Source organism: Pseudophryne corroboree, chromosome 8, assembly GCF_028390025.1.
Source record: "Pseudophryne corroboree isolate aPseCor3 chromosome 8, aPseCor3.hap2, whole genome shotgun sequence".
Lineage (NCBI taxonomy): Eukaryota > Metazoa > Chordata > Amphibia > Anura > Myobatrachidae > Pseudophryne > Pseudophryne corroboree.
The window spans coordinates 456306922-456325994 of NC_086451.1; the positions used below are offsets into that span (position 1 = coordinate 456306922).

Genomic DNA, 19073 nt, shown 5'->3' on the forward strand with positions numbered 1-19073 from the left:
TGGAGTGTTCACCTACTTCATCACTCCCTGGTGGTCTAGTGGTTAGGATTCGGCGCTCTCACCGCCGCGGCCTGTGTTCGGTTCCCGGTCAGGGAAAGGGAGGTCTTCTGACTGTTTTTGACGAAAACACAGACTTATCAAACGTAAAAAAATCTTACACTTCAAAGCATCATTTCTCATATGAAATCGTCTTTAATTAGACTTGAGAAGCTGTGAGTGGTCAAAACAGATCATGGAAATTGATAACAAAGGATGAGATGTCTTTCTAAATGAATTTTTGCTACTAAAAGACTTGTGCTCTTGTAGAAAAGAGAATTTTGTCAGAACTATTCAGGCCATGTTTGATATCTGAATCATCAATGTCTTCTTTCGCACCAGTACAATTTATAATGGAGCCAGGAACTCTCAACATCTAGCTCCTCAAAATCATCTTTTTTTGGTGCCAGTACTATACATCAAGGAGGCAAAACTGCTGTGTGGTAAACTTGAAAATTGCTATACATGACCAATCTTCCTCTCCTTTCTTGTAAAACTGATTCTTAGTAGCCCTTTTCCTCATATTCCATTGCACTTCATTCAGAGAACTTCCTTTTCTATCATGGAGTGTTCACCTACTTCATCACTCCCTGGTTGTCTAGTGGTTAGGATTCGGCGCTCTCACCACAGCAGCCCGGGTTCGATTCCCGGTCAGGGAAAGGAAGGTCTTCTGACTGTTTTTGACGAAAACACAGATTTATCAAACGTAAAAAAATCTTACACTTCAGAGCATCATTTCTCATATGAAATCGTCTTTAAGTAGACTTGAGAAGCTGTGAGTGGTCAAAACAGATCATGGAAATTGATAACAAAGGGTGAGATGTCTTTCTAAATGAATTTTTGCTACTAAAAGACTTGTGCTCTTGTAGAAAAGAGAATTTTGTCAGAACTATTCAGGCCATGTTAGATATCTGAATCATCAATGTCTTCTTTCGCACCAGTACAATTTATAATGGAGCCAGGAACTCTCAACATCTAGCTCCTCAAAATCATCTTTTTTTGGTGCCAGTACTATACATCAAGGAGGCAAAACTGCTGTGTGGTAAACTTGAAAATTGCTATACATGACCAATCTTCCTCTCCTTTCTTGTAAAACTGATTCCTAGTAGCCCTTTTCCTCATATTCCATTGCACTTCATTCAGAGAACTTCCTTTTCTATCATGGAGTGTTCACCTACTTCATCACTCCCTGGTGGTCTAGTGGTTAGGATTCGGCGCTCTCACCGCCGCGGCCCGTGTTCGATTCCCGGTCAGGGAAAGGGAGGTCTTCTGACTGTTTTTGACGAAAACACAGATTTATCAAACGTAAAAAAATCTTACACTTCAGAGCATCATTTCTCATATGAAATCGTCTTTAAGTAGACTTGAGAAGCTGTGAGTGGTCAAAACAGATCATGGAAATTGATAACAAAGGGTGAGATGTCTTTCTAAATGAATTTTTGCTACTAAAAGACTTGTGCTCTTGTAGAAAAGAGAATTTTGTCAGAACTATTCAGGCCATGTTTGATATCTGAATTATCAATGTCTTCTTTCGCACCAGTACAATTTATAATGGAGCCAGGAACTCTCAACATCTAGCTCCTCAAAATCATCTTTTTTTTGGTGCCAGTACTATACATCAAGGAGGCAAAACTGCTGTGTGGTAAACTTGAAAATTGCTATACATGATTAATTTTCCTCTCCTTTCTTGTAAAACTGATTCCTAGTAGCCCTTTTCCTCATATTCCATTGCACTTCATTCAGAGAACTTCCTTTTCTATCATGGAGTGTTCACCTACTTCATCACTCCCTGGTGGTCTAGTGGTTAGGATTCGGCGCTCTCACCGCCGCGGCCCGGGTTTGATTCCCGGTCAGGGAAAGGGAGGTCTTCTGACTGTTTTTGACAAAAACACAGACTTATCAAACGTAAAAAAATCTTACACTTCAAAGCATCATTTCTCATATGAAATCGCCTTTAATTAGACTTGAGAAGCTGTGAGTGGTCAAAACAGATCATGGAAATTGATAACAAAGGGTGAGATGTCTTTCTAAATGAATTTTTGCTACTAAAAGACTTGTGCTCTTGTAGAAAAGAGAATTTTGTCAGAACTATTCAGGCCATGTTTGATATCTGAATCATCAATGTCTTCTTTCGCACCAGTACAATTTATAATGGAGCCAGGAACTCTCAACATCTAGCTCCTCAAAATCATCTTTTTTTGGTGCCAGTACTATACATCAAGGAGGCAAAACTGCTGTGTGGTAAACTTGAAAATTGTTATACATGACCAATCTTCCTCTCCTTTCTTGTAAAACTGATTCCTAGTAGCCCTTTTCCTCATATTCCATTGCACTTCATTCAGAGAACTTCCTTTTCTATCATGGAGTGTTCACCTACTTCATCACTCCCTGGTGGTCTAGTGGTTAGGATTCGGCGCTCTCACCGCCGCGGCCCGGGTTCGATTCCCGGTCAGGGAAAGGGAGGTCTTCTGACTGTTTTTGACGAAAACACAGACTTATCAAACGTAAAAAAATCTTACACTTCAAAGCATCATTTCTCATATGAAATCGTCTTTAATTAGACTTGAGAAGCTGTGAGTGGTCAAAACAGATCATGGAAATTGATAACAAAGGATGAGATGTCTTTCTAAATGAATTTTTGCTACTAAAAGACTTGTGCTCTTGTAGAAAAGAGAATTTTGTCAGAACTATTCAGGCCATGTTTGATATCTGAATCATCAATGTCTTCTTTCGCACCAGTACAATTTATAATGGAGCCAGGAACTCTCAACATCTAGCTCCTCAAAATCATCTTTTTTTGGTGCCAGTACTATACATCAAGGAGGCAAAACTGCTGTGTGGTAAACTTGAAAATTGCTATACATGACCAATCTTCCTCTCCTTTCTTGTAAAACTGATTCCTAGTAGCCCTTTTCCTCATATTCAAATGCACTTCATTCAGAGAACTTCCTTTTCTATCATGGAGTGTTCACCTACTTCATCACTCCCTGGTGGTCTAGTGGTTAGGATTCGGCGCTCTCACCGCCGCGGCCCGGGTTCGATTCCTGGTCAGGGAAAGGGAGGTCTTCTGACTGTTTTTGACGAAAACACAGATTTATCAAACGTAAAAAAATCTTACACTTCAGAGCATCATTTCTCATATGAAATCGTCTTTAAGTAGACTTGAGAAGCTGTGAGTGGTCAAAACAGATCATGGAAATTGATAACAAAGGGTGAGATGTCTTTCTAAATGAATTTTTGCTACTAAAAGACTTGTGCTCTTGTAGAAAAGAGAATTTTGTCAGAACTATTCAGGCCATGTTTGATATCTGAATTATCAATGTCTTCTTTCGCACCAGTACAATTTATAATGGAGCCAGGAACTCTCAACATCTAGCTCCTCAAAATCATCTTTTTTTGGTGCCAGTACTATACATCAAGGAGGCAAAACTGCTGTGTGGTAAACTTGAAAATTGCTATACATGATTAATTTTCCTCTCCTTTCTTGTAAAACTGATTCCTAGTAGCCCTTTTCCTCATATTCCATTGCACTTCATTCAGAGAACTTCCTTTTCTATCATGGAGTGTTCACCTACTTCATCACTCCCTGGTGGTCTAGTGGTTAGGATTCGGCGCTCTCACCGCCGCGGCCCGGGTTTGATTCCCGGTCAGGGAAAGGGAGGTCTTCTGACTGTTTTTGACAAAAACACAGACTTATCAAACGTAAAAAAAATCTTACACTTCAAAGCATCATTTCTCATATGAAATCGCCTTTAATTAGACTTAAGAAGCTGTGAGTGGTCAAAACAGATCATGGAAATTGATAACAAAGGGTGAGATGTCTTTCTAAATGAATTTTTGCTACTAAAAGACTTGTGCTCTTGTAGAAAAGAGAATTTTGTCAGAACTATTCAGGCCATGTTTGATATCTGAATCATCAATGTCTTCTTTCGCACCAGTACAATTTATAATGGAGCCAGGAACTCTCAACATCTAGCTCCTCAAAATCATCTTTTTTTGGTGCCAGTACTATACATCAAGGAGGCAAAACTGCTGTGTGGTAAACTTGAAAATTGCTATACATGACCAATCTTCCTCTCAAATTCTTGTAAAACTGATTCCTAGTAGCCCTTTTCCTCATATTCCATTGCACTTCATTCAGAGAACTTCCTTTTCTATCATGGAGTGTTCACCTACTTCATCACTCCCTGGTGGTCTAGTGGCTAGGATTCGGCGCTCTCACTGCCGCGGCCCGGGTTCGATTCCCGGTCAGGGAAAGGGATGTCTTCTGACTGTTTTTGACGAAAACACAGATTTATCAAACGTAAAAAAATCTTACACTTCAGAGCATAATTTCTCATATGAAATCGTCTTTAAGTAGACTTGAGAAGCTGTGAGTGGTCAAAACAGATCATGGAAATTGATAACAAAGGGTGAGATGTCTTTCTAAATGAATTTTTGCTACTAAAAGACTTGTGCTCTTGTAGAAAAGAGAATTTTGTCAGAACTATTCAGGCCATGTTTGATATCTGAATTATCAATGTCTTCTTTCGCACCAGTACAATTTATAATGGAGCCAGGAACTCTCAACATCTAGCTCCTCAAAATCATCTTTTTTTGGTGCCAGTACTATACATCAAGGAGGCAAAACTGCTGTGTGGTAAACTTGAAAATTGCTATACATGATTAATCTTCCTCTCCTTTCTTGTAAAACTGATTCCTAGTAGCCCTTTTCCTCATATTCCATTGCACTTCATTCAGAGAACTTCCTTTTCTATCATGGAGTGTTCACCTACTTCATCACTCCCTGGTGGTCTAGTGGTTAGGATTCGGCGCTCTCACCGCCGCGGCCCGGGTTCGATTCCTGGTCAGGGAAAGGGAGGTCTTCTGACTGTTTTTGACGAAAACACAGATTTATCAAACGTAAAAAAATCTTACACTTCAGAGCATCATTTCTCATATGAAATCGTCTTTAAGTAGACTTGAGAAGCTGTGAGTGGTCAAAACAGATCATGGAAATTCATAACAAAGGGTGAGATGTCTTTCTAAATGAATTTTGCTACTAAAAGACTTGTGCTCTTGTAGAAAAGAGAATTTTGTCAGAACTATTCAGGCCATGTTTGATATCTGAATCATCAATGTCTTCTTTCGCACCAGTACAATTTATAATGGAGCCAGGAACTCTCAACATCTAGCTCCTCAAAATCATCTTTTTTTGGTGCCAGTACTATACATCAAGGAGGCAAAACTGCTGTGTGGTAAACTTGAAAATTGCTATACATGACCAATCTTCCTCTCCTTTCTTGTAAAACTGATTCCTAGTATCCCTTTTCCTCATATTCCATTGCACTTCATTCAGAGAACTTCCTTTTCTATCATGGAGTGTTCACCTACTTCATCACTCCCTGGTGGTCTAGTGATTAGGATTCGGCGCTCTCCACGCCGTGGCCCGGGTTCGATTCCCGGTCAGGGAAAGGGAGGTCTTCTGACTGTTTTTGACGAAAACACAGATTTATCAAACGTAAAAAAAATTTACACTTCAGAGCATCATTTCTCATATGAAATCGTCTTTAAGTAGACTTGAGAAGCTGCGAGTGGTCAAAACAGATCATGGAAATTGATAACAAAGGGTGAGATGTCTTTCTAAATGAATTTTTGCTACTAAAAGACTTGTGCTCTTGTAGAAAAGAGAATTTTGTCAGAACTATTCAGGCCATGTTTGATATCTGAATCATCAATGTCTTCTTTCGCACCAGTACAATTTATAATGGAGCCAGGAACTCTCAACATGTAGCTCCTCAAAATCATCTTTTTTTGGTGCCAGTACTATACATCAAGGAGGCAAAACTGCTGTGTGGTAAACTTGAAAATTGCTATACATGACCAATCTTCCTCTCCTTTCTTGTAAAACTGATTCCAAGTAGCCCTTTTCCTCATATTCCATTGCACTTCATTCAGAGAACTTCCTTTTCTATCATGGAGTGTTCACCTACTTCATCACTCCCTGGTGGTCTAGTGGCTAGGATTCGGCGCTCTCACCGCCGCGGCCCGGGTTCGATTCCCGGTCAGGGAAAGGGAGGTCTTCTGACTGTTTTTGACAAAAACACAGATTTATCAAACGTAAAAAAATCTTACACTTCAGAGCATCATTTCTCATATGAAATCGTCTTTAAGTAGACTTGAGAAGCTGTGAGTGGTCAAAACAGATCATGGAAATTGATAACAAAGGGTGAGATGTCTTTCTAAATTAATTTTTGCTACTAAAAGACTTGTGCTCTTGTAGAAAAGAGAATTTTGTCAGAACTATTCAGGCCATGTTTGATATCTGAATCATCAATGTCTTCTTTCGCACCAGTACAATTTATAATGGAGCCAGGAACTCTCAACATCTAGCTCCTCAAAATCATCTTTTTTTGGTGCCAGTACTATACATCAAGGAGGCAAAACTGCTGTGTGGTAAACTTGAAAATTGCTATACATGACCAATCTTCCTCTCCTTTCTTGTAAAACTGATTCCTAGTAGCCCTTTTCCTCATATTCAATTGCACTTCATTCAGAGAACTTCCTTTTCTATCATGGAGTGTTCACCTACTTCATCACTCCCTGGTGGTCTAGTGGTTAGGATTCGGCGCTCTCACCGCCGCGGCCCGGGTTCGATTCCTGGTCAGGGAAAGGGAGGTCTTCTGACTGTTTTTGACGAAAACACAGATTTATCAAACGTAAAAAAATCTTACACTTCAGAGCATCATTTCTCATATGAAATCGTCTTTAAGTAGACTTGAGAAGCTGTGAGTGGTCAAAACAGATCATGGAAATTGATAACAAAGGGTGAGATGTCTTTCTAAATGAATTTTTGCTACTAAAAGACTTGTGCTCTTGTAGAAAAGAGAATTTTGTCAGAACTATTCAGGCCATGTTTGATATCTGAATTATCAATGTCTTCTTTCGCACCAGTACAATTTATAATGGAGCCAGGAACTCTCAACATCTAGCTCCTCAAAATCATCTTTTTTTGGTGCCAGTACTATACATCAAGGAGGCAAAACTGCTGTGTGGTAAACTTGAAAATTGCTATACATGATTAATTTTCCTCTCCTTTCTTGTAAAACTGATTCCTAGTAGCCCTTTTCCTCATATTCCATTGCACTTCATTCAGAGAACTTCCTTTTCTATCATGGAGTGTTCACCTACTTCATCACTCCATGGTGGTCTAGTGGTTAGGATTCGGCGCTCTCACCGCCGCGGCCCGGGTTCGATTCCCGGTCAGGGAAAGGGAGGTCTTCTGACTGTTTTTGACAAAAACACAGATTTATCAAACGTAAAAAAATCTTACACTTCAGAGCATCATTTCTCATATGAAATCGTCTTTAAGTAGACTTGAGAAGCTGTGAGTGGTCAAAACAGATCATGGAAATTGATAACAAAGGGTGAGATGTCTTTCTAAATGAATTTTTGCTACTAAAAGACTTGTGCTCTTGTAGAAAAGAGAATTTTGTCAGAACTATTCAGGCCATGTTTGATATCTGAATCATCAATGTCTTCTTTCGCACCAGTACAATTTATAATGGAGCCAGGAACTCTCAACATCTAGCTCCTCAAAATCATCTTTTTTTGGTGCCAGTACTATACATCAAGGAGGCAAAACTGCTGTGTGGTAAACTTGAAAATTGCTATACATGACCAATCTTCCTCTCCTTTCTTGTAAAACTGATTCCTAGTAGCCCTTTTCCTCATATTCCATTGCACTTCATTCAGAGAACTTCCTTTTCTATCATGGAGTGTTCACCTACTTCATCACTCCCTGGTGGTCTAGTGGTTAGGATTCGGCGCTCTCACCGCCGCGGCCCGGGTTCGATTCCTGGTCAGGGAAAGGGAGGTCTTCTGACTGTTTTTGACGAAAACACAGATTTATCAAACGTAAAAAAATCTTACACTTCAGAGCATCATTTCTCATATGAAATCATCTTTAAGTAGACTTGAGAAACTGTGAGTGGTCAAAACAGATCATGGAAATTGATAACAAAGGGTGAGATGTCTTTCTAAATGAATTTTTGCTACTAAAAGACTTGTGCTCTTGTAGAAAAGAGAATTTTTTCAGAACTATTCAGGCCATGTTTGATATCTGAATTATCAATGTCTTCTTTCGCACCAGTACAATTTATAATGGAGCCAGGAACTCTCAACATCTAGCTCCTCAAAATCATCTTTTTTTGGTGCCAGTACTATACATCAAGGAGGCAAAACTGCTGTGTGGTAAACTTGAAAATTGCTATACATGATTAATTTTCCTCTCCTTTCTTGTAAAACTGATTCCTAGTAGCCCTTTTCCTCATATTCCATTGCACTTCATTCAGAGAACTTCCTTTTCTATCATGGAGTGTTCACCTACTTCATCACTCCCTGGTGGTCTAGTGGTTAGGATTCGGCGCTCTCACCGCCGCGGCCCGGGTTTGATTCCCGGTCAGGGAAAGGGAGGTCTTCTGACTGTTTTTGACAAAAACACAGACTTATCAAACGTAAAAAAAATCTTACACTTCAAAGCATCATTTCTCATATGAAATCGCCTTTAATTAGACTTAAGAAGCTGTGAGTGGTCAAAACAGATCATGGAAATTGATAACAAAGGGTGAGATGTCTTTCTAAATGAATTTTTGCTACTAAAAGACTTGTGCTCTTGTAGAAAAGAGAATTTTGTCAGAACTATTCAGGCCATGTTTGATATCTGAATCATCAATGTCTTCTTTCGCACCAGTACAATTTATAATGGAGCCAGGAACTCTCAACATCTAGCTCCTCAAAATCATCTTTTTTTGGTGCCAGTACTATACATAAAGGAGGCAAAACTGCTGTGTGGTAAACTTGAAAATTGCTATACATGACCAATCTTCCTCTAAAATTCTTGTAAAACTGATTCCTAGTAGCCCTTTTCCTCATATTCCATTGCACTTCATTCAGAGTACTTCCTTTTCTATCATGGAGTGTTCACCTACTTCATCACTCCCTGGTGGTCTAGTGGCTAGGATTCGGCGCTCTCACCGCCGCGGCCCGGGTTCGATTCCTGGTCAGGGAAAGGGATGTCTTCTGACTGTTTTTGACGAAAACACAGATTTATCAAACGTAAAAAAATCTTACACTTCAGAGCATAATTTCTCATATGAAATCGTCTTTAAGTAGACTTGAGAAGCTGTGAGTGGTCAAAACAGATCATGGAAATTGATAACAAAGGGTGAGATGTCTTTCTAAATGAATTTTTGCTACTAAAAGACTTGTGCTCTTGTAGAAAAGAGAATTTTGTCAGAACTATTCAGGCCATGTTTGATATCTGAATTATCAATGTCTACTTTCGCACCAGTACAATTTATAATGGAGCCAGGAACTCTCAACATCTAGCTCCTCAAAATCATCTTTTTTTGGTGCCAGTACTATACATCAAGGAGGCAAAACTGCTGTGTGGTAAACTTGAAAATTGCTATACATGATTAATCTTCCTCTCCTTTCTTGTAAAACTGATTCCTAGTAGCCCTTTTCCTCATATTCCATTGCACTTCATTCAGAGAACTTCCTTTTCTATCATGGAGTGTTCACCTACTTCATCACTCCCTGGTGGTCTAGTGGTTAGGATTCGGCGCTCTCACCGCCGCGGCCCGGGTTCGATTCCCGGTCAGGGAAAGGGAGGTCTTCTGACTGTTTTTGACGAAAACACAGACTTATCAAACGTAAAAAAATCTTACACTTCAAAGCATCATTTCTCATATGAAATCGTCTTTAATTAGACTTGAGAAGCTGTGAGTGGTCAAAACAGATCATGGAAATTGATAACAAAGGATGAGATGTCTTTCTAAATGAATTTTTGCTACTAAAAGACTTGTGCTCTTGTAGAAAAGAGAATTTTGTCAGAACTATTCAGGCCATGTTTGATATCTGAATCATCAATGTCTTCTTTCGCACCAGTACAATTTATAATGGAGCCAGGAACTCTCAACATCTAGCTCCTCAAAATCATCTTTTTTTGGTGCCAGTACTATACATCAAGGAGGCAAAACTGCTGTGTGGTAAACTTGAAAATTGCTATACATGACCAATCTTCCTCTCCTTTCTTGTAAAACTGATTCCTAGTAGCCCTTTTCCTCATATTCCATTGCACTTCATTCAGAGAACTTCCTTTTCTATCATGGAGTGTTCACCTACTTCATCACTCCCTGGTGGTCTAGTGGTTAGGATTCGGCGCTCTCACCGCCGCGGCCCGGGTTCGATTCCCGGTCAGGGAAAGGGAGGTCTTCTGACTGTTTTTGACGAAAACACAGACTTATCAAACGTAAAAAAATCTTACACTTCAAAGCATCATTTCTCATATGAAATCGTCTTTAATTAGACTTGAGAAGCTGTGAGTGGTCAAAACAGATCATGGAAATTGATAACAAAGGATGAGATGTCTTTCTAAATGAATTTTTGCTACTAAAAGACTTGTGCTCTTGTAGAAAAGAGAATTTTGTCAGAACTATTCAGGCCATGTTTGATATCTGAATCATCAATGTCTTCTTTCGCACCAGTACAATTTATAATGGAGCCAGGAACTCTCAACATCTAGCTCCTCAAAATCATCTTTTTTTGGTGCCAGTACTATACATCAAGGAGGCAAAACTGCTGTGTGGTAAACTTGAAAATTGCTATACATGACCAATCTTCCTCTCCTTTCTTGTAAAACTGATTCCTAGTAGCCCTTTTCCTCATATTCCATTGCACTTCATTCAGAGAACTTCCTTTTCTATCATGGAGTGTTCACCTACTTCATCACTCCCTGGTGGTCTAGTGGTTAGCATTCGGCGCTCTCACCGCCGCGGCCCGGGTTCGATTCCCGGTCAGGGAAAGGGAGGTCTTCTGACTGTTTTTGACGAAAACACAGATTTATCAAACGTAAAAAAATCTTACACTTCAGAGCATCATTTCTCATATGAAATCGTCTTTAAGTAGACTTGAGAAGCTGTGAGTGGTCAAAACAGATCATGGAAATTGATAACAAAGGGTGAGATGTCTTTCTAAATGAATTTTTGCTACTAAAAGACTTGTGCTCTTGTAGAAAAGAGAATTTTGTCAGAACTATTCAGGCCATGTTTGATATCTGAATTATCAATGTCTTCTTTCGCACCAGTACAATTTATAATGGAGCCAGGAACTCTCAACATCTAGCTCCTCAAAATCATCTTTTTTTGGTGCCAGTACTATACATCAAGGAGGCAAAACTGCTGTGTGGTAAACTTGAAAATTGCTATACATGATTAATCTTCCTCTCCTTTCTTGTAAAACTGATTCCTAGTAGCCCTTTTCCTCATATTCCATTGCACTTCATTCAGAGAATTTCCTTTTCTATCATGGAGTGTTCACCTACTTCATCACTCCCTGGTGGTCTAGTGGTTAGGATTCGGCGCTCTCACCGCCGCGGCCTGTGTTCGGTTCCCGGTCAGGGAAAGGGAGGTCTTCTGACTGTTTTTGACGAAAACACAGACTTATCAAACGTAAAAAAATCTTACACTTCAAAGCATCATTTCTCATATGAAATCGTCTTTAATTAGACTTGAGAAGCTGTGAGTGGTCAAAACAGATCATGGAAATTGATAACAAAGGATGAGATGTCTTTCTAAATGAATTTTTGCTACTAAAAGACTTGTGCTCTTGTAGAAAAGAGAATTTTGTCAGAACTATTCAGGCCATGTTTGATATCTGAATCATCAATGTCTTCTTTCGCACCAGTACAATTTATAATGGAGCCAGGAACTCTCAACATCTAGCTCCTCAAAATCATCTTTTTTTGGTGCCAGTACTATACATCAAGGAGGCAAAACTGCTGTGTGGTAAACTTGAAAATTGCTATACATGACCAATCTTCCTCTCCTTTCTTGTAAAACTGATTCTTAGTAGCCCTTTTCCTCATATTCCATTGCACTTCATTCAGAGAACTTCCTTTTCTATCATGGAGTGTTCACCTACTTCATCACTCCCTGGTTGTCTAGTGGTTAGGATTCGGCGCTCTCACCACAGCAGCCCGGGTTCGATTCCCGGTCAGGGAAAGGAAGGTCTTCTGACTGTTTTTGACGAAAACACAGATTTATCAAACGTAAAAAAATCTTACACTTCAGAGCATCATTTCTCATATGAAATCGTCTTTAAGTAGACTTGAGAAGCTGTGAGTGGTCAAAACAGATCATGGAAATTGATAACAAAGGGTGAGATGTCTTTCTAAATGAATTTTTGCTACTAAAAGACTTGTGCTCTTGTAGAAAAGAGAATTTTGTCAGAACTATTCAGGCCATGTTTGATATCTGAATCATCAATGTCTTCTTTCGCACCAGTACAATTTATAATGGAGCCAGGAACTCTCAACATCTAGCTCCTCAAAATCATCTTTTTTTGGTGCCAGTACTATACATCAAGGAGGCAAAACTGCTGTGTGGTAAACTTGAAAATTGCTATACATGACCAATCTTCCTCTCCTTTCTTGTAAAACTGATTCCTAGTAGCCCTTTTCCTCATATTCCATTGCACTTCATTCAGAGAACTTCCTTTTCTATCATGGAGTGTTCACCTACTTCATCACTCCCTGGTGGTCTAGTGGTTAGGATTCGGCGCTCTCACCGCCGCGGCCCAGGTTCGATTCCCGGTCAGGGAAAGGGAGGTCTTCTGACTGTTTTTGACGAAAACACAGACTTATCAAACGTAAAAAAATCTTACACTTCAAAGCATCATTTCTCATATGAAATCGTCTTTAATTAGACTTGAGAAGCTGTGAGTGGTCAAAACAGATCATGGAAATTGATAACAAAGGATGAGATGTCTTTCTAAATGAATTTTTGCTACTAAAAGACTTGTGCTCTTGTAGAAAAGAGAATTTTGTCAGAACTATTCAGGCCATGTTTGATATCTGAATCATCAATGTCTTCTTTCGCACCAGTACAATTTATAATGGAGCCAGGAACTCTCAACATCTAGCTCCTCAAAATCATCTTTTTTTGGTGCCAGTACTATACATCAAGGAGGCAAAACTGCTGTGTGGTAAACTTGAAAATTGCTATACATGACCAATCTTCCTCTCCTTTCTTGTAAAACTGATTCCTAGTAGCCCTTTTCCTCATATTCCATTGCACTTCATTCAGAGAACTTCCTTTTCTATCATGGAGTGTTCACCTACTTCATCACTCCCTGGTGGTCTAGTGGTTAGGATTCGGCGCTCTCACCGCCGCGGCCCGGGTTCGATTCCCGGTCAGGGAAAGGGAGGTCTTCTGACTGTTTTTGACGAAAACACAGACTTATCAAACGTAAAAAAATCTTACACTTCAAAGCATCATTTCTCATATGAAATCGTCTTTAATTAGACTTGAGAAGCTGTGAGTGGTCAAAACAGATCATGGAAATTGATAACAAAGGATGAGATGTCTTTCTAAATGAATTTTTGCTACTAAAAGACTTGTGCTCTTGTAGAAAAGAGAATTTTGTCAGAACTATTCAGGCCATGTTTGATATCTGAATCATCAATGTCTTCTTTCGCACCAGTACAATTTATAATGGAGCCAGGAACTCTCAACATCTAGCTCCTCAAAATCATCTTTTTTTGGTGCCAGTACTATACATCAAGGAGGCAAAACTGCTGTGTGGTAAACTTGAAAATTGCTATACATGACCAATCTTCCTCTCCTTTCTTGTAAAACTGATTCCTAGTAGCCCTTTTCCTCATATTCCATTGCACTTCATTCAGAGAACTTCCTTTTCTATCATGGAGTGTTCACCTACTTCATCACTCCCTGGTGGTCTAGTGGTTAGCATTCGGCGCTCTCACCGCCGCGGCCCGGGTTCGATTCCCGGTCAGGGAAAGGGAGGTCTTCTGACTGTTTTTGACGAAAACACAGATTTATCAAACGTAAAAAAATCTTACACTTCAGAGCATCATTTCTCATATGAAATCGTCTTTAAGTAGACTTGAGAAGCTGTGAGTGGTCAAAACAGATCATGGAAATTGATAACAAAGGGTGAGATGTCTTTCTAAATGAATTTTTGCTACTAAAAGACTTGTGCTCTTGTAGAAAAGAGAATTTTGTCAGAACTATTCAGGCCATGTTTGATATCTGAATTATCAATGTCTTCTTTCGCACCAGTACAATTTATAATGGAGCCAGGAACTCTCAACATCTAGCTCCTCAAAATCATCTTTTTTTGGTGCCAGTACTATACATCAAGGAGGCAAAACTGCTGTGTGGTAAACTTGAAAATTGCTATACATGATTAATCTTCCTCTCCTTTCTTGTAAAACTGATTCCTAGTAGCCCTTTTCCTCATATTCCATTGCACTTCATTCAGAGAATTTCCTTTTCTATCATGGAGTGTTCACCTACTTCATCACTCCCTGGTGGTCTAGTGGTTAGGATTCGGCGCTCTCACCGCCGCGGCCTGTGTTCGGTTCCCGGTCAGGGAAAGGGAGGTCTTCTGACTGTTTTTGACGAAAACACAGACTTATCAAACGTAAAAAAATCTTACACTTCAAAGCATCATTTCTCATATGAAATCGTCTTTAATTAGACTTGAGAAGCTGTGAGTGGTCAAAACAGATCATGGAAATTGATAACAAAGGATGAGATGTCTTTCTAAATGAATTTTTGCTACTAAAAGACTTGTGCTCTTGTAGAAAAGAGAATTTTGTCAGAACTATTCAGGCCATGTTTGATATCTGAATCATCAATGTCTTCTTTCGCACCAGTACAATTTATAATGGAGCCAGGAACTCTCAACATCTAGCTCCTCAAAATCATCTTTTTTTGGTGCCAGTACTATACATCAAGGAGGCAAAACTGCTGTGTGGTAAACTTGAAAATTGCTATACATGACCAATCTTCCTCTCCTTTCTTGTAAAACTGATTCTTAGTAGCCCTTTTCCTCATATTCCATTGCACTTCATTCAGAGAACTTCCTTTTCTATCATGGAGTGTTCACCTACTTCATCACTCCCTGGTTGTCTAGTGGTTAGGATTCGGCGCTCTCACCACAGCAGCCCGGGTTCGATTCCCGGTCAGGGAAAGGAAGGTCTTCTGACTGTTTTTGACGAAAACACAGATTTATCAAACGTAAAAAAATCTTACACTTCAGAGCATCATTTCTCATATGAAATCGTCTTTAAGTAGACTTGAGAAGCTGTGAGTGGTCAAAACAGATCATGGAAATTGATAACAAAGGGTGAGATGTCTTTCTAAATGAATTTTTGCTACTAAAAGACTTGTGCTCTTGTAGAAAAGAGAATTTTGTCAGAACTATTCAGGCCATGTTTGATATCTGAATCATCAATGTCTTCTTTCGCACCAGTACAATTTATAATGGAGCCAGGAACTCTCAACATGTAGCTCCTCAAAATCATCTTTTTTTGGTGCCAGTACTATACATCAAGGAGGCAAAACTGCTGTGTGGTAAACTTGAAAATTGCTATACATGACCAATCTTCCTCTCCTTTCTTGTAAAACTGATTCCAAGTAGCCCTTTTCCTCATATTCCATTGCACTTCATTCAGAGAACTTCCTTTTCTATCATGGAGTGTTCACCTACTTCATCACTCCCTGGTGGTCTAGTGGCTAGGATTCGGCGCTCTCACCGCCGCGGCCCGGGTTCGATTCCCGGTCAGGGAAAGGGAGGTCTTCTGACTGTTTTTGACAAAAACACAGATTTATCAAACGTAAAAAAATCTTACACTTCAGAGCATCATTTCTCATATGAAATCGTCTTTAAGTAGACTTGAGAAGCTGTGAGTGGTCAAAACAGATCATGGAAATTGATAACAAAGGGTGAGATGTCTTTCTAAATGAATTTTTGCTACTAAAAGACTTGTGCTCTTGTAGAAAAGAGAATTTTGTCAGAACTATTCAGGCCATGTTTGATATCTGAATCATCAATGTCTTCTTTCGCACCAGTACAATTTATAATGGAGCCAGGAACTCTCAACATCTAGCTCCTCAAAATCATCTTTTTTTGGTGCCAGTACTATACATCAAGGAGGCAAAACTGCTGTGTGGTAAACTTGAAAATTGCTATACATGATTAATTTTCCTCTCCTTTCTTGTAAAACTGATTCCTAGTAGCCCTTTTCCTCATATTCCATTGCACTTCATTCAGAGAACTTCCTTTTCTATCATGGAGTGTTCACCTACTTCATCACTCCCTGGTGGTCTAGTGGTTAGGATTCGGCGCTCTCACCGCCGCGGCCCGGGTTTGATTCCCGGTCAGGGAAAGGGAGGTCTTCTGACTGTTTTTGACAAAAACACAGACTTATCAAACGTAAAAAAAATCTTACACTTCAAAGCATCATTTCTCATATGAAATCGCCTTTAATTAGACTTAAGAAGCTGTGAGTGGTCAAAACAGATCATGGAAATTGATAACAAAGGGTGAGATGTCTTTCTAAATGAATTTTTGCTACTAAAAGACTTGTGCTCTTGTAGAAAAGAGAATTTTGTCAGAACTATTCAGGCCATGTTTGATATCTGAATCATCAATGTCTTCTTTCGCACCAGTACAATTTATAATGGAGCCAGGAACTCTCAACATCTAGCTCCTCAAAATCATCTTTTTTTGGTGCCAGTACTATACATAAAGGAGGCAAAACTGCTGTGTGGTAAACTTGAAAATTGCTATACATGACCAATCTTCCTCTAAAATTCTTGTAAAACTGATTCCTAGTAGCCCTTTTCCTCATATTCCATTGCACTTCATTCAGAGTACTTCCTTTTCTATCATGGAGTGTTCACCTACTTCATCACTCCCTGGTGGTCTAGTGGCTAGGATTCGGCGCTCTCACCGCCGCGGCCCGGGTTCGATTCCCGGTCAGGGAAAGGGATGTCTTCTGACTGTTTTTGACGAAAACACAGATTTATCAAACGTAAAAAAATCTTACACTTCAGAGCATAATTTCTCATATGAAATCGTCTTTAAGTAGACTTGAGAAGCTGTGAGTGGTCAAAACAGATCATGGAAATTGATAACAAAGGGTGAGATGTCTTTCTAAATGAATTTTTGCTACTAAAAGACTTGTGCTCTTGTAGAAAAGAGAATTTTGTCAGAACTATTCAGGCCATGTTTGATATCTGAATTATCAATGTCTACTTTCGCACCAGTACAATTTATAATGGAGCCAGGAACTCTCAACATCTAGCTCCTCAAAATCATCTTTTTTTGGTGCCAGTACTATACATCAAGGAGGCAAAACTGCTGTGTGGTAAACTTGAAAATTGCTATACATGATTAATCTTCCTCTCCTTTCTTGTAAAACTGATTCCTAGTAGCCCTTTTCCTCATATTCCATTGCACTTCATTCAGAGAACTTCCTTTTCTATCATGGAGTGTTCACCTACTTCATCACTCCCTGGTGGTCTAGTGGTTAGGATTCGGCGCTCTCACCGCCGCGGCCCGGGTTCGATTCCCGGTCAGGGAAAGGGAGGTCTTCTGACTGTTTTTGACGAAAACACAGACTTATCAAACGTAAAAAAATCTTACACTTCAAAGCATCATTTCTCATATGAAATCGTCTTTAATTAGACTTGAGAAGCTGTGAGTGGTCAAAACAGATCATGGAAATTGATAACAAAGGATGAGATGTCTTTCTAAATGAATTTTTGCTACTAAAAGACTTGTGCTCTTGTAGAAAAGAGAATTTTGTCAGAACTATTCAGGCCATGTTTGATATCTGAATCATCAATGTCTTCTTTCGCACCAGTACAATTTATAATGGAGCCAGGAACTCTCAACATCTAGCTCCTCAAAATCATCTTTTTTTGGTGCCAGTACTATACATCAAGGAGGCAAAACTGCTGTGTGGTAAACTTGAAAATTGCTATACATGACCAATCTTCCTCTCCTTTCTTGTAAAACTGATTCCTAGTAGCCCTTTTCCTCATATTCCATTGCACTTCATTCAGAGAACTTCCTTTTCTATCATGGAGTGTTCACCTACTTCATCACTCCCTGGTGGTCTAGTGGTTAGGATTCGGCGCTCTCACCGCCGCGGCCCGGGTTCGATTCCCGGTCAGGGAAAGGGAGGTCTTCTGACTGTTTTTGACGAAAACACAGACTTATCAAACGTAAAAAAATCTTACACTTCAAAGCATCATTTCTCATATGAAATCGTCTTTAATTAGACTTGAGAAGCTGTGAGTGGTCAAAACAGATCATGGAAATTGATAACAAAGGATGAGATGTCTTTCTAAATGAATTTTTGCTACTAAAAGACTTGTGCTCTTGTAGAAAAGAGAATTTTGTCAGAACTATTCAGGCCATGTTTGATATCTGAATCATCAATGTCTTCTTTCGCACCAGTACAATTTATAATGGAGCCAGGAACTCTCAACATCTAGCTCCTCAAAATCATCTTTTTTTGGTGCCAGTACTATACATCAAGGAGGCAAAACTGCTGTGTGGTAAACTTGAAAATTGCTATACATGACCAATCTTCCTCTCCTTTCTTGTAAAACTGATTCTTAGTAGCCCTTTTCCTCATATTCCATTGCACTTCATTCAGAGAACTTCCTTTTCTATCATGGAGTGTTCACCTACTTCATCACTCCCTGGTTGTCTAGTGGTTAGGATTCGGCGCTCTCACCACAGCAGCCCGGGTTCGATTCCCGGTCAGGGAAAGGAAGGTCTTCTGACTGTTTTTGACGAAAACACAGATTTATCAAACGTAAAAAAATCTTACACTTCAGAGCATCATTTCTCATATGAAATCGTCTTTAAGTAGACTTGAGAAGCTGTGAGTGGTCAAAACAGATCATGGAAATTGATAACAAAGGGTGAGATGTCTTTCTAAATGAATTTTTGCTACTAAAAGACTTGTGCTCTTGTAGAAAAGAGAATTTTGTCAGAACTATTCAGGCCATGTTTGATATCTGAATCATCAATGTCTTCTTTCGCACCAGTACAATTTATAATGGAGCCAGGAACTCTCAACATGTAGCTCCTCAAAATCATCTTTTTTTGGTGCCAGTACTATACATCAAGGAGGCAAAACTGCTGTGTGGTAAACTTGAAAATTGCTA

The 19073-nt window shown here is 39.4% G+C and overlaps 25 non-coding genes across 25 annotated transcripts; all 25 read left to right on the forward strand.

The window, feature by feature from the left end:
• Positions 1-1222: 1222 nt before the first annotated feature.
• Positions 1223-1294, forward strand: TRNAE-CUC (transfer RNA glutamic acid (anticodon CUC)). The gene has a single exon. It is a non-coding gene; the product is annotated as a tRNA-Glu (tRNA).
• A 528-nt stretch (positions 1295-1822) lies between these two features.
• TRNAE-CUC (transfer RNA glutamic acid (anticodon CUC)) lies at positions 1823-1894 on the forward strand. The gene has a single exon. It is a non-coding gene; the product is annotated as a tRNA-Glu (tRNA).
• Positions 1895-2421: 527 nt separating this feature from the next.
• On the forward strand, positions 2422-2493 carry TRNAE-CUC (transfer RNA glutamic acid (anticodon CUC)). Its single transcript has one exon. It is a non-coding gene; the product is annotated as a tRNA-Glu (tRNA).
• A 527-nt stretch (positions 2494-3020) lies between these two features.
• Positions 3021-3092, forward strand: TRNAE-CUC (transfer RNA glutamic acid (anticodon CUC)). The gene has a single exon. It is a non-coding gene; the product is annotated as a tRNA-Glu (tRNA).
• A 527-nt stretch (positions 3093-3619) lies between these two features.
• Positions 3620-3691, forward strand: TRNAE-CUC (transfer RNA glutamic acid (anticodon CUC)). The gene has a single exon. It is a non-coding gene; the product is annotated as a tRNA-Glu (tRNA).
• Positions 3692-4220: 529 nt separating this feature from the next.
• Positions 4221-4292, forward strand: TRNAE-CUC (transfer RNA glutamic acid (anticodon CUC)). The gene has a single exon. It is a non-coding gene; the product is annotated as a tRNA-Glu (tRNA).
• Positions 4293-4819: 527 nt separating this feature from the next.
• TRNAE-CUC (transfer RNA glutamic acid (anticodon CUC)) lies at positions 4820-4891 on the forward strand. The gene has a single exon. It is a non-coding gene; the product is annotated as a tRNA-Glu (tRNA).
• Positions 4892-5417: 526 nt separating this feature from the next.
• On the forward strand, positions 5418-5489 carry TRNAE-CUC (transfer RNA glutamic acid (anticodon CUC)). The gene has a single exon. It is a non-coding gene; the product is annotated as a tRNA-Glu (tRNA).
• A 527-nt stretch (positions 5490-6016) lies between these two features.
• Positions 6017-6088, forward strand: TRNAE-CUC (transfer RNA glutamic acid (anticodon CUC)). The gene has a single exon. It is a non-coding gene; the product is annotated as a tRNA-Glu (tRNA).
• A 527-nt stretch (positions 6089-6615) lies between these two features.
• TRNAE-CUC (transfer RNA glutamic acid (anticodon CUC)) lies at positions 6616-6687 on the forward strand. The gene has a single exon. It is a non-coding gene; the product is annotated as a tRNA-Glu (tRNA).
• A 527-nt stretch (positions 6688-7214) lies between these two features.
• TRNAE-CUC (transfer RNA glutamic acid (anticodon CUC)) lies at positions 7215-7286 on the forward strand. Its single transcript has one exon. It is a non-coding gene; the product is annotated as a tRNA-Glu (tRNA).
• A 527-nt stretch (positions 7287-7813) lies between these two features.
• TRNAE-CUC (transfer RNA glutamic acid (anticodon CUC)) lies at positions 7814-7885 on the forward strand. The gene has a single exon. It is a non-coding gene; the product is annotated as a tRNA-Glu (tRNA).
• A 527-nt stretch (positions 7886-8412) lies between these two features.
• On the forward strand, positions 8413-8484 carry TRNAE-CUC (transfer RNA glutamic acid (anticodon CUC)). The gene has a single exon. It is a non-coding gene; the product is annotated as a tRNA-Glu (tRNA).
• A 529-nt stretch (positions 8485-9013) lies between these two features.
• On the forward strand, positions 9014-9085 carry TRNAE-CUC (transfer RNA glutamic acid (anticodon CUC)). The gene has a single exon. It is a non-coding gene; the product is annotated as a tRNA-Glu (tRNA).
• A 527-nt stretch (positions 9086-9612) lies between these two features.
• Positions 9613-9684, forward strand: TRNAE-CUC (transfer RNA glutamic acid (anticodon CUC)). Its single transcript has one exon. It is a non-coding gene; the product is annotated as a tRNA-Glu (tRNA).
• A 527-nt stretch (positions 9685-10211) lies between these two features.
• Positions 10212-10283, forward strand: TRNAE-CUC (transfer RNA glutamic acid (anticodon CUC)). The gene has a single exon. It is a non-coding gene; the product is annotated as a tRNA-Glu (tRNA).
• A 527-nt stretch (positions 10284-10810) lies between these two features.
• Positions 10811-10882, forward strand: TRNAE-CUC (transfer RNA glutamic acid (anticodon CUC)). Its single transcript has one exon. It is a non-coding gene; the product is annotated as a tRNA-Glu (tRNA).
• Positions 10883-12607: 1725 nt separating this feature from the next.
• TRNAE-CUC (transfer RNA glutamic acid (anticodon CUC)) lies at positions 12608-12679 on the forward strand. The gene has a single exon. It is a non-coding gene; the product is annotated as a tRNA-Glu (tRNA).
• Positions 12680-13206: 527 nt separating this feature from the next.
• On the forward strand, positions 13207-13278 carry TRNAE-CUC (transfer RNA glutamic acid (anticodon CUC)). Its single transcript has one exon. It is a non-coding gene; the product is annotated as a tRNA-Glu (tRNA).
• A 527-nt stretch (positions 13279-13805) lies between these two features.
• On the forward strand, positions 13806-13877 carry TRNAE-CUC (transfer RNA glutamic acid (anticodon CUC)). Its single transcript has one exon. It is a non-coding gene; the product is annotated as a tRNA-Glu (tRNA).
• Positions 13878-15602: 1725 nt separating this feature from the next.
• On the forward strand, positions 15603-15674 carry TRNAE-CUC (transfer RNA glutamic acid (anticodon CUC)). Its single transcript has one exon. It is a non-coding gene; the product is annotated as a tRNA-Glu (tRNA).
• A 527-nt stretch (positions 15675-16201) lies between these two features.
• Positions 16202-16273, forward strand: TRNAE-CUC (transfer RNA glutamic acid (anticodon CUC)). Its single transcript has one exon. It is a non-coding gene; the product is annotated as a tRNA-Glu (tRNA).
• A 529-nt stretch (positions 16274-16802) lies between these two features.
• TRNAE-CUC (transfer RNA glutamic acid (anticodon CUC)) lies at positions 16803-16874 on the forward strand. The gene has a single exon. It is a non-coding gene; the product is annotated as a tRNA-Glu (tRNA).
• A 527-nt stretch (positions 16875-17401) lies between these two features.
• Positions 17402-17473, forward strand: TRNAE-CUC (transfer RNA glutamic acid (anticodon CUC)). The gene has a single exon. It is a non-coding gene; the product is annotated as a tRNA-Glu (tRNA).
• Positions 17474-18000: 527 nt separating this feature from the next.
• On the forward strand, positions 18001-18072 carry TRNAE-CUC (transfer RNA glutamic acid (anticodon CUC)). Its single transcript has one exon. It is a non-coding gene; the product is annotated as a tRNA-Glu (tRNA).
• The last annotated feature ends 1001 nt before the right edge of the window (positions 18073-19073 follow it).